Source organism: Vicia villosa, unplaced genomic scaffold (assembly GCF_029867415.1).
Source record: "Vicia villosa cultivar HV-30 ecotype Madison, WI unplaced genomic scaffold, Vvil1.0 ctg.001914F_1_1, whole genome shotgun sequence".
Lineage (NCBI taxonomy): Eukaryota > Viridiplantae > Streptophyta > Magnoliopsida > Fabales > Fabaceae > Vicia > Vicia villosa.
The window spans coordinates 130,182-144,317 of NW_026705774.1; positions in this window are offsets into that span (position 1 = coordinate 130,182).

Consider the following 14,136-nt stretch of genomic DNA (forward strand, 5'->3'; position numbering starts at 1 on the left):
GAAATTGGGCTTTTTGTATATGCTAATGCTAATGTGTATGTATGTATGCTAATGCCGATGCAACCCCGAGATTTTATCTCCTTAAACCTATTGAACTTGTTTAATCCATGCTTGCACCTACACCATGACTATGCTTATGTTGGCTTTGTAATGTTTATGTATGCTTATGCATATGCGTATGTTTGGTCGACGTAATGAGTGGAGCGAAGTAATGTCTTCTGTAAGGTTACCTGAGAAGGTCTTTTGAATGGATGTGAATGTTTGTCTTAAAGAAGACTATCTGAAATGATTTTTCGAAATGGTAGCAATTTGTCTTAGAGAAGACCACCTGTAAAGGCTCTTAGAGTAGATAGAAATTTTTCTTAAGAAAGATCACTTGAAAAAGTTCTTAGCAAGGAATGAAGAATGTCTTTAAAGACGACTACCTGAAAAGGTTGAAATCTGTCTTAAAGAAGACTACCCGAAGAGGTTCTTGAGAGGGATGACGAATTGTTTTTTTTTTGAAAGAGACTACCTAAAAAGGTACTTAGGACAAGAATGTCTCGAAGAAGACTACCTGAAAAGGTGCTTACAAAAAGGGAATGTCTTGAAAAAGACTTCCTGAAAAGGAACTTTAGAAAGAGGGATGTCTTAAAGAAGACTACCTGAAAAGGTACTTAGAAAAAGAATGTCCTGAAGAGGACTACCTAAAAAGGTTCTTTTTTTTTTTAGAAAAGAATGTCCTGAAAAAGATTACCTAAAGAGGTTCTTGGAAATGACAATGATTGTCTTTAAAGACGACTTCCTGAAGAGGCTGAAAGATGTCTAAAAAGGCTACCTAAAGAGGTTTCGTAGAATGTCTTAAAGAGGACTACCTAGAAAGGTACTTAGAAAATGACGATGATTGTCTTAGAGAAGACTACCTAGAAAGGTTTTTAGAAAATAATGTCTTGAAAAAGACTACCTAAAGAGGTTCCTGAAAAGGATGACAATTCGTCTTGAATAAGACTGCTTGAGGAGACTCCTAGAAAGGACCGTGAGATTTATCTTAAAGAAGACCACATAAAAAGTTACGGTGTAATGTATCAACCAATGTATGTAATGCATGACTTGTATGTATTTGTATGATGCTCCAATGGTAGGTTATTAATAACCAAAGCTTATATAGTTCGCTGGAGTTGCAGGTTTTTTGATAAGATGGGGTGTGATGCTAGCAGGATTTCCCAATACCTGTTTTGTTTGAACTTTGGAGATCGTAGTTAGGAGAAAAAGATCTGTTCAATGTTGTAAGGTGCGAGAATGCATTTTCTTTTTATTGTGCGCCTTGCCCCAGTTTGATTTTGTGAAATACTCCATGCCTTTAACCTTTTGAGGTTCTCCACACCTTTTAACCCTTTGAGTTGTTAACCTTATGGATTTGATACCCGATGCCCCAATGTTTAGTGGCGAAGGATGCCTATGATCTCCAAGTTATGAGGGAAGTGCCCCGAGAAATAACCTTGTCGTATGCTTCGACGTTTAGATTGAAGGGTATGCCCTTGATCTCCATGATATGGAGGACTATCCTTAGTGTGCTATCCTTTTGAATCCTTCCCATATCTGACATGCCCCTGTTTATGAGTGCTTCGAGATGTGCCCCAAGTTGATTTGAACCTTAGGAGAGTGCCCCCAGTTAATAGGATGTTTGGTTGTATGCCCCCTGTTTAGGAGAACCCCCTAGATGTGGTTCCCCCGACTCCAGGGTCTTTATTAGAAATGATCACCTTTGATTAACCCATTTTGAGATTTCCTCGATGCTAAGTGTATACTCGTAGATGGTGTTGTACCTTTTGAGAAGTAGCTCCAATGGAATGCATATGCAAGTTTTGAAATCGAAGTCCTTTATGAATTAGGACTGGATGGTTTTGGAAAGAATGCTTGAAGAAGCACATTGGTTAGAGATAGTTTTAGCAAACATAGGAGTCAGTATAACAAATCCTGCTTAACATGCTTTCATGGTTAACCTTGCCTCAATTAGGACTTTTAAATGTTGTAACTTGGCCTGGTTCATGTTTTAAGAAACAATGGATATAAGGCTCAAAATTTTATTTATCCCACCCCTTTCTCCTTGATGTTCTCCAGATCCTAAAAGTTCGCCTAATCCAATGGATGTGCTTTGTTTGTAAGAAAATCATTTCAGTTTTAATGTTGGGCGGAAGCCTTAGTAGAGATCCAAGCATTGATGGTAAAAGTGTTGTAAAGATCTAAGCATGGATGAGAAGCTTCGATGAGTTAGCAGTCGCAAGATTATCCTTCGTATTTCGCCTTTGTTTTATTTATCCCTTAATTTTGCATGAACCAACTCCTTGAGTTTGATCCATCGGGATGCCCTAATTTTTGCCTAAGTCGTTCTTTTGTTTTCATGGAATTTTCCATTTTGACTTAGCGGGCGTTTTTCTCCTTTTTCTTTCGAATGCTCCTTTTGAAGTACTTGATCCTTGGATATTGAATGTTGTGACTGCCATGTCGATTTTGGTTTGTAAGCTTCGCCTTTGATACTTCCTCGATCTTGAATGATGTAATGAGGAAGAAGATTGTTGTGAATGTTATCTCCATTACTTCCTCAATCTTTGATGAATGCGAGGAAGAAAATATGCTCGAATCTTTGCTTTGCTTGATCCTTATGCTTGAACCTTTGCTTCATTGATTGATTCTCTTGACAACCAAAATACACCATTGAATTAATTGAAATCTACCCTGCCCCTGGTTGAAATCAAGGTTTATTTGAAAAGTAGAAACAAACTCCAACTCCTGGCTCGAGGGGGTGACGAGGGATTAACATCCTTATATCTCCACTGTTTGGGAATGGAAACAATGCATGTACATCCTCGGCTCGGTCTTACCTTGAAAGCATATATTTAGCTGGACTTAGTTTTTGTATTCGTCATTCTCCCTCAAGTTTGTTAATAACCCTAAAAATAGAAGTGTGTGACTGGAAAGTCATGGTAGTGAGTGAATGAATTGACTCCAAAACCTGCATGGTTGTCCCATTAGAATTACTAATCCGAAGGTACAACTTTTATCTTGAGTAACACTTAGCGGTCGTAAGGGTTGAAATTGTGAGCACGGTAAACACCTATTGATCCTAGGGATAATCTCCTTTGTAGATCCACTGACCTTGTTTCACTCCTTAGATTCTCAAACTTGTAGAAGTGAGGGCAACCTCGAATTTTCTTTGGACATGTCAAACTTGGCGGGAATAAATCGTTAGCGGTGGGTTTTCGTCGTATCGGAACTTCATGAGTTTCCTTTGACTGAACCTCTTTTGCTTTTCCTAAGGATAGTATCACCTATGACCCTTTTTTCTTGGTGTGGGGCTGACATATGTCGAATTCCCTCCATCGTAGTTATGCCTCTTTGTTCAGGATATTGCCCCAGTTGGACTAATCCTTGCCCCCAGGTTATCGTAGAGCGTCCTCGAAAGTTTGATATGTTCTAAGATGAACCCCTTTATGACTAGATACATCTTGAGTGTATCTATGAGGGAACTCTTTGTTGAACTGGTCCTTGCTCGATGAAAACCTTTATTGTATTTATAATCCTGTTAAGCCAAGGCATGGACACGTGGCCGGCACGGTAAAAGACGTCCCCTTTTTTTAGCAAGACCAAGATCTTTTATTCTCCTTTCTCCATAGTTTTTTTTTTATCCTTTGATTTTTTTTGGCGAGTTTCGGGAAACCGGCTAGCACGGTTGGTATGGATGCGGGCGAAGATAGGAATGCAAATGTGAATGTATGAATGCATGAAAATGCAAATGCACGCGTAAGCGAGAGACTCCTTATATTGTAACTCCGTGTATGCAATGCAGACGTGTAACCTATGATCCTAGGGATAGCCTTAGAGGCGACATTATACCCTCTTGGCATCTTTGCAGGGTAAATGTTATGACACGCTAAGGGAAGTCCCTTGAATTCGAGAGTATGCGGAAGATAGCGGCTAGTGACCGTTCAAGACAGCCACTAAATCTCATGGTCATCGAGAGGCCAATCAATGTGTACCAATGACTTTGTCCCTCGTGGGAAGGTTCTCTATGCGGAACACAACCTATCTAAGGACGATATGGACGAAGAGAAATCCCTACAGGCTAGGGATGTGATGTGTAAATGGAGATCCAAATCCTACAAGTTAGAGGGTGCGCGGGAATAAGCATGGAGTGACCGTTCAAGACAGTCACTAGATTTCATAGCCATCGAGAGGCCAATCGAACGCATGCTAGTGAAGTTGTCCTTCGGGGAAGGACGCGTCGTTGTGAAAACACACGGGTGTGAAAGAAAATCCATATAGGCTAGGGAGTGCGTAGGTGTAGGCACGAGGTGACCGTTCGAGACAGTCACTAGATCGCATGGCCATCGAGAGGCCAATTGACGTGCGTTAATGGAAATGTCCTTTGTGGGAAGGACGCGTAGTTGTAAGAATACAAGGATATAAAAATAAAATCCCCACAGGCTAGGGGATGCATAGATGGTGATGTCCTTCGTGGGAAAGACATGGTCTTTAGAAATTAGAGTCCCTACAGGCTAGGGACCACGTGGGGATACCTGCAAAATCGAAACGCATAGATATTCGAAGTATATAAATTGCAAACATATAAAGAGCACAGCAGCACAAAAGTCCTAGGTTCATAGGTTCGACGTAGCGGCTCTTGGGAGCCGACCTTTTTATAGGGGGTTCTAGAAGGTCTCATGGGGTCGTTCGTAGCCTCCGAGACTTTTTCGTCTCTTCGGATTTTGGAACAACTCATTTTATCCATGAGGTTCGAATTTTTGGGGTAGGTTCCCGGAGAGATCAGCTAAGTATCCAGTCCAGCCCTCCACAAAGTCAAGCTTCGTTTCGGACCTTTCCGAATACCTAACCCACTCCGAGTGGAGTTATCAGTGAGACTCGTAAGGCGATTCATGTCCCCTTTTGGTCTCAGAGTTAACTCCCACACTTAGGTTTTAACAACAATATAATATACCCAACAGATGCAATAGAAATAGAATATTCACTTAAATAAATATTTAATTACATTGCAGTAATGAAATCGCAGAGGACAATAAATAAATACAATTTAAATATTTATACTAACCTCGAAATCCGGCCGCTTATAGTTTAGACAATATATTAAAGCAGCGAATATTTAAAAATATATATTCACAAATAAATGAATAACAAAAAATTAAAAAAATAGATATTTACAAAAATAAATAAACCCTAATTTTTGGCGTATTAGCCAAACCCTAAAAATCTGCCCAACCTAAACCCTGCCAAAGCCTATAGGAGCATAATAATTCACCATTATAGTGTTGTCCCCAGCAGAGTCGCCAGCTGTAGCAACCTGCCTAAAAATTTATAGCTTAGAGAGTCGCCACCTATTCTACCAAGGCGAATAGGAAACCTTACATAGTTGAGAGGTCGGGGTAAGATACTATATTCAGGTCGAGGGAAGGTGTTAGGCACCCTCAACCCTTTCCTAAAGGCTAACATTTAAAGATAAAGGTTTATGGCTAACTGTTAAGGTTTTATAGCTAAAGAATCGAACAGGGGGAAAATTGAGATTTTAAGGAGGGGGACTCGCCTTGTTACCAAGTGCCTACGTATCTCCTTATGGAGAATCAGAGTCAACGTAGTTCGGGCACAGGATTGTACGCCTTAGAATTGAATTTGTGGTTTGAAATTATTTAAAGGCTTTTTGAGTGGCCTATTCGCAGTTTTGAGTAAGGATGAAAATCCGTAGTTTGATTTGAAGTGTTTTGAGTGTTTGGGCGTACAACCCTGATTTTAATTTGTTACCATTAACCGCAATGATCAATAGATTCGATCACCATAGTTAACAGATTAGCAAAGGATTGCTGGCAATTCTAATCGATTGATTCGATTATCACTTTTAGCAAATTAATGTATTTTAATTATTAATTTATTAATTTATCGTTACCCCTCATAACCGATAGATTCGATTACAAATAATAACGAATTGATAAGGAGAAATATGCTAATCATCATAACCAATAAGATGGATAAAACCATTTAGCAAAATAATTGTATTTTAATTTATAGGATTTGATTAATTAAATTAATCAATTATTAACCATTGCGACCAATAGATTTAGTCGGAACGAATAATAAATTGAATCCTAATATTTGGCCAAGGGCCAATGGGATCGGTCAAACCCTAATGTCTTGGTCCCAATCTTCTAGGGTCTTTTCTTGATTTATAATCTTTTATTGATTTATAATATTAATTAGAAGATTAAATTGAATTAAATCGAATAGTCGAATTAATCGAATGATCGGGAAGAATACTCAACCTTAGTTACCAACCTTAATTTAATTACATTATTAATTTGATTTAACAATTAAATCATATATAAATAAACATATATTGACTTAATTATACTATTAATTAATTAAATGAATAAAACAATTAAGAAGAACCTGGCTTTCATTAAGTGTGGGCAAGCTGAGAGTTCATAGTGTGCTCCTTCAGTTTTGATGCGTTGGATCTTGCTTGCTGAAGATCCAATGGCTGACCATGATAGTGTATGGTGCACTCATGCTTGAGAAGCGTTCGATTCGCCTGCCTGTTCTTGCTAGAAAATTGAAGAAAAATAAGTGAGGTTGCTGAGAATCGATCTCGCAACCTCTTGGATACAGGTCTCGCTACAAAGCCAACTGCGATGCGTTCATGTGTTGTTAAAACTAAGACACCAGACCGTAATATATGAAAAAACGAGCCACAATTCAAAAAAACAAAACAGACGCGCTGTTGCGTCTTCTTCTCCGCAGCGGCTGTACGCGAACCGCCATGGCCGTCCTGAGAGCAATAAAGAGCAATTCTGGACGCGGCAATTGAGGGTGATGATGTCTCTAGCTTCGGAACGGTCTCAGGAATATATTAGAATTCTTCAAACCCTTTGAATTGTCGTGAAATCTGGAATTCGAAGTGGAGTTTTTTCTTAAAATTTTGCGTTTTTGTTCGGCTCTGCACCGTATCCTTTTTATGAAAATAGGATTGGTAGTCCCAGCTATTTTTTTTTTGGTCCCCCGTTTGTTAGGAAAATATTTTCTTTTATATTGGTCAATTTAGGGTATTTCTATACCTAATGGGCCTATTGCCCAACTAAGTTAATGAATAATCATAATAATAATAATACTACTAATAAAATTAATAAAACCTAATAAAAATAATAATAATATTAATAAAAGCTAATTAAAAAAATCCTAATATTAACAACAATTAACAATGTTAAATACAAATAGTTAGTCATGTTAAAATAAATAATAATCAAAATGTTAGTAAAAACCCTGAAATACCCCCAAAAATGATAAAACCCTTTTGTTAATTGTGCCCAAGCGCTTGGGTCCCAAAATACCTGTTATCCACACCTCTATTCCAATTTATAGGAGAATGCTGCTTTGAATAGTCCCTTGAACCTTGAATTATTGAGGATGAAATGCGGAGGGCAAATTTTGGGGTATGACAGATCCTATCAAATACGTGTTCGAAAAACCTGCTCTCTCTGGAGGAATAGCAAGATGGCAAATGATCTTAACAGAATATGACATTCAATACACTTCACAAAAAGCAATCAAAGGAAGTGTGGTAGCTGATCATCTGGCTCATCAAGCAGTGGATGATTATCAAGCATTGAACTTTGACTTCCCAGACGAGGACATTATGCTAGTCAATGACTACAAACAACCAGGACCAGAAGAAGGACCCGAGCCAGGATCCCGGTGGACTATGGTTTTTGACGGAGCTTCTAATGCACTTGGCAATGGCATCGGAGCTGTGATCATTTCCCCTGCAGGAGGTTATACGCCATTCACTGCCAGATTATGCTTCAACTGCACTAACAATATAGCAGAATACGAAGCGTGTATTCTGGGTCTTAAAGCTGCAATTGATCTAAGAATCAAGTTCCTAGAGGTCTACGGAGACTCTGCCTTGGTAATTTACCAAGTCAAAGGGGAATGGGACACAAAGCACCCGAATCTAATTCCTTACAAAGAATATGTGCTGAGTCTGATTCCTTATTTCGAAGAAATCACTTTTAAACACATCCCACGCGAGGAGAACCAACTAGCTGATGCCTTAGCTACCATGTCGTCCATGTTCAAAGTCAGGTGGGACAACGAGGCGCCGATGATCACCATTTACAGACAAGATGAACCATCCTATTTCAATGAGATCGATACCGAAGGAACAGAAGAAAAACCATGGTTCCATGAAGTAAAAAGATATCTCGAAGCTCAGGAGTACCCTGAAGGGGCATCCATTAACGACAGAAAATTTCTAAGGAGATTTGCAGCCAAATTCTTTCTAAGTAATGGAACCCTATGCAAACGCAACCATGACTCGACTTTACTTCGTTGTGTAAACAAGAAGGAAGCAGAACAGATCATGGGAGACATACACGATGGTGCCTTCGGTACTCATTCAAGTGGAAATATAATGGCTAAAAAGATCCTAAGAGCAGGTTATTACTGGTCTACCATGGAAACAGACTGCCATCATCACTCCCGAACCTGTCACAAATGCCAGATATATGCTGACAAAGTACATGTACCTCCAGTTCCATTAAGCGTCCTAACGGATCCTTGGCCTTTTGCAATGTGGGGTATTGATATGATTGGAGAAATCAAACCTAGTGCCTCCAACGGACATCGCTTTATCCTGGTCGCTATTGACTACTTCACAAAGTGGGTAGAAGCAGCTTCATTTGCTTCTGTCCCCAAGAATGTGGTGGCCCGGTTCATCAAATACAATCTCATTTGTCGGTATGGCATCCCTGAACGGATTATCACAGACAATGGCACAAATTTAAACAACAGAATGATTACTGAACTTTGCACACAGTTCAAGATCAAGCATCATAACTCCTCCCCATATCGACCAAAGATGAACGGCGCAGTGGAAGCTGCCAATAAAAACATCAAGAAAATCATACAAAAAATGACAGTAACCTACAAAGACTGGCATGAGATGTTACCTTTTGCTCTTCATGGTTATCGCACATTTGCGCGTACTTCAACAGGGGCAACTCCATTCTCCTTAGTCTATGGTATGGAGGCAGTTCTTCCAATTGAAATTCAGATTCCTTCCCTAAGGATTATGAAAGAGGTCAATCTAGACGAAGACGATTGGATTCAAACACGGTTGGACCAGATAAACTTGATTGATGAGAAGAGACTCGCAGCTATTTGTCATGGTCAGCTATACCAAAAGCGTATGATCAAAGCCTTCAACAAAAAAGTCAAAAGTCAAGCATACCAAACTGGTGGCTTGGTTGTTAAACGCATCATCTTACCACAAGGTGATCCCAGAGGCAAATGGACTCCCACCTACGAGGGACCATTCATAATCAAGAAAATATTCTCCGGCGGCGCCATGTTGCTTACCACCATGGATGGCGAGGATTTCCCACACCCTGTGAATGCAGACATAGTCAAAAAGTATTTCGCTTGAAAAGAACAGCTCGCTAAGTTGAAAACCTGAAAGGGAAACTTAGGCGAAAAATGAGCATCTCGGTGGATTGAAAACCCGAAAGGGCGATCCAGGCAAAAATTAGAGACTAAACAAATACTATCCCGGTAGGCTGAAAACCTGAAAAGGCAGCCTAGGCAAAAGTTAGGGAATAAAGCGCACAACTGTGTTCCGTTCAGCTGCCTACTCACCGTCAAGATTCAACACATCAAAGACACCAATCAGTCCAATCACTTTCTTCCAACAAGTGAGGGATGAGATGCTCGAAGACAGATTGGCAATAGCAGAATTGAAACTTGACTGGATTGTTTTCACATAGCTATTTATCTTTATAAATATTTTCCAAAGCTTTATGACAATTTCCTACTTCTAGGATTGTTGTCTCCCTGTGCTAATCAGCCTATCATGGCTCTTTTTCAAAAATCAATGCCGTTTAGGCTCAAAATCACTATTTTCACTTTTTCTGTTTTGAATACGTAAACGTCCCAATGATAATTCTGAATGAACATGTGCATTTGAATATGATTGATGTTTACCAGGAAAAACAGGAATAGCATTCAGGTAATGTCCCAATTATCTGGACATCATCCCATCAAAAGAAAAATCCCCAAGAGAAACACATTTCTCAGCAAATTCCTCAATAAGATTTTCTCTCCAAAAGAAGTCTTATCCCCCAGCAGGGTTGTTCCAGATTACTATCCTCAGAAGGTGTGATCTCCACACCCGGACTTGGTCAGATAGTGCATCGGAGGATTATGCATCTTCCTCATTCCCACTTAAAAGGGCATCAAAATCAGAACTTCCAACTACCTTTCATTCCCAAGCGGTAGTCAAAGATCCTTCAACAGGGTACCATGGTTCTCAAAGAAGTTCCCCAGCCGAGGGTACTCAAACAAGACAAAAGATCATCAACAATCACAATATAGTCATATCCAGATGACTGGCGGAAATTTATTTTCCCAAATAGAAGCTTGACATCATACATCATACATCATACATCATACATCATACATCATACATCATACATCATACTTCATATATCATACATCATACATCATGCATCATGCGCATATTCATACACATATTCATACACAACATAACATGCATATTTCTCCTTTAGCTCACATTACATGCATCATAAACATTGCATATCACTAACTTGATTTTTTCAGGCAGACGGATATCTTCAACAAAGATGTTCTCAATCACATGCAGTGTTCACCTGAATTCCATGAACGGTTCTCTCAGATATAATCAAGCCGAAGATTCATTCTGATCACTTATCAACTCAAAAACAAGCATCACAGATCTAAAGTCGATACCTCAGACGGTTCCAGAACGATCTAACATCACAGATCTAAAGTCGATACCTCAGACGGTTCCAGAACGATCTAACATCGAAGATCTAAAGCTGATACCTCAGACGGTTCGAGAACGATCTAACATCGAAGATCTAAAGCTGATACCTCAGACGGTTCCAGAACGATCTAACATCGAAGATCTAAAGCTGATACCTCAGACGGTTCCAGAACGATCTGCCATCGAAGATCTAAAGCTGATACCTCAGACGGTTCCAGAACGATCTGCCATCGAAGATCTAAAGCTGATACCTCAGACGGTTCCACAATGATCAACTTCCAAAATCTAAAGCGGAAAAACTTTGGACAAGTTCCGCAACGATCATCCTCCTAGACTTAAAGCGGTAACCTTGGACGGTTCTGAAACAGTCAACACAAAGACTTTCAAATCCTTCATCAAGACATAATCAATGGATTCATTCTGATGAACGAACCATCAAATACAATTGCCGGGTGGCATCTGAAAGCCCATCTCAGGTAATGTTTCAATCTACCAACAACATTTCGCAGACGACATTCAAATGCAACTTCTGTCATACCCCAAAATTTACCCTATTTATTTTAATATAGTGACTTTTTTTTTTATAAGAGGCGTGTGCAAAAAATGGGGGCGCTAATGGGCTTAATATTGTAATTGTTAAAGTCCATTCTTGAGAATCATATAATTCAAAAGTAGGAGTTTATTTTCTTTAAAAAATTATATTAGGTTTTAAGCCCATTAGAGTTAATTAAAAAATAGAAACCATGACCTTACCTTTTCAAATTAAAACAAACTAATTTCTTAAATTTAATCAACTTGAATAACAAATATTAAATAAATAAAATTAGTAACAAGAGGGGGGCGCTTATTATCCTTATTTTTAGGCTAGTTTTTTTATGATAATAAATCAACATAAAAAATATAAATTAGGATGACTTTTTTTACTATAAAAAATTAGCATTACTATAAAAAATTAGCATTAGTATTCTTTTAATTAATATTTAGAAATAATTGACTAAGTCAACTAACCCTTCCTTCTTCAACCTCTAAGAACGGCTGCCACCCTAATTCCAACCCTAATTTTGTTTCAAATCCATAATCATGAACCGAATCAAGCCATAAGCGAAAAAGGAAAATAGATCATAATTAAACGAATAGTTATCATACAAAATTCGATCCAGATTTGTTCTGTTTCTAAACTTAAGGCTAAAATCAAATCAAGATCAAAAATTAATCAAATCATAAATTGCAAATCCGAAAGTTTCATGATACAAATCAAATCTCCTAACATTAATCTGAATCAAAGCTCTTAAACTATTTCCTAATTCATCACTCCTAAAAACTCTATAAAAGCAAAACCTAAAATCTACAGAAGGGGGGAGAAAAAAGATTGAGGGATAAAACAAACGAAAATCAGAAGGAGACAAAGAGAAAGACGGATCGTACGCTTGCACCACCACTTTGTTCGTGATACCTGAAACGAAAAAGAGAAGGATTAGATTCAAAGCCCCAAATCGGAGAGGAAAAATCGTAAAGAATTTCTGGAAGAGGTAAGATCTAAAAATCACTTAGCTTAGTGAATTTATCGATTTGCATGCATGCCCGTATTTGATTGTACCTTGTTTTCTTTCTGGAAATTTAACTTAGGATTCTATGGTTTGAGGGTTAGGATTCATAGGGTCATTGGGGAGAAGATTAAGATCTTCATCTTGTTTTAACGTTCTGGGTTTATGGGATTTAGGAGAGAGAATGAAGGAAACCGAAGAGAGAGAAGGAAACCGAAGAGAGAGAAGAAGATAAAAAATGGAAATGAAATTAATAGGAAATGGGAGAAGTAATTCCCTACAGCCACCCGATCGGCGCCATGTGGCCTTCTCATGGCCACATGGTTTATACAAGAATTAAATTCTGTATACGCCCCTTACCATGCTCCTTCGTTCAAAAACACATGCAGACTGTTGGATCGTCCTATTCTAAATCTACGTCCCAGATTGTAATTCTTTGGACCATTATATTTAGATCAAACGATCACGATTCCGCAATCCACCGTAAATACCATACGTGCGCCTTTATTTGTCCAAACAGACCTTGAGTCATATTGGGCCAGGCCTATAATATTGACACCCCTAGAAATTGCTTAATAATATAAAACACATCCCCTTTATATCATTTAAATTTCCTTTTTTTACTTAATTGATAAATCTAAAAAAAACCTAACTAACAATAATTTTTTTTTAACAAAGATATAATAGTTATTATCTTTTTATTCCCTTTTTAAAAAAAGAATAATAAAATAATATATCTAATAAGTATTTAACTTTTTTAAAATATGTCAGTTGATTTAAATTTATAATATTCTATTAAAACTTCAACTTTTGCTTTGGTTTAATAGAAGAGATCTAATTATTAAAATAACTCGATATATTAGATTTTAAAAATTATTCAAATCTAAACACTTGACTTTTTTTAACTTATTAAAATCTTTTCATAATTAAATATAAAGGGCATTTTATGGTTAATTTATTAGAATATGCTTTGTTTACGTTATACAAATTTCAAATTGCTAGAAAATACTTAAAAAATATTTTGTCTTATTAATTAGCTTTTCTTTATGAAATTATAAATGTTATTATATAAACACTTAACAATATGTTTTAACTTCTAAATTCTAAAAAAAACATTTAAATTATCTAAATGCAAATCAAAAATATAATTATTCTAAATAAACTAAAATACATTTAACATGTTTATTTAAATACAAAAATACAAAAAAAAGGATTGTACACAATATATTTTTTTCTATAACTACGATAACTATGAACTACGATAACTGCGAACTACGTGAACTCACTAAAACACATTCAACATACAACAATAATGGTGTACAACCCCATAAAAAACACCAACAAACACTACGAACTACGTTGACTCTGATCCTCCATTAAGGAGGTACGTAGGCATTCGGACAACCGAAACGAGTCCCCGTCCCCCAAAACTAAGTAGGTTTGAGATTTTATTCTCTACCCTACTGTGCACTTTTAACCATAAAATATAAACCTTACCGTAATACTCTTACAAACTTTAGAGACATTTATAAAACCTTAAGGAAGGGTCAAGGGTGCCTAACACCTTCCCTCGACTCTAATTTCTCAACTTACCTAGAAACTCTTATTTAGGTTTTTCTCCCATGTTTACCCTTATCCGTAGGATAAAATAAAAACATAGGTGGCGACTCTGTAGTTTAAGTTTTATAACTTAAAATCTAAAGCTGGTCGTAACAGCTGGCGACTCTGCTGGGGACCCTTAAAGCAGAG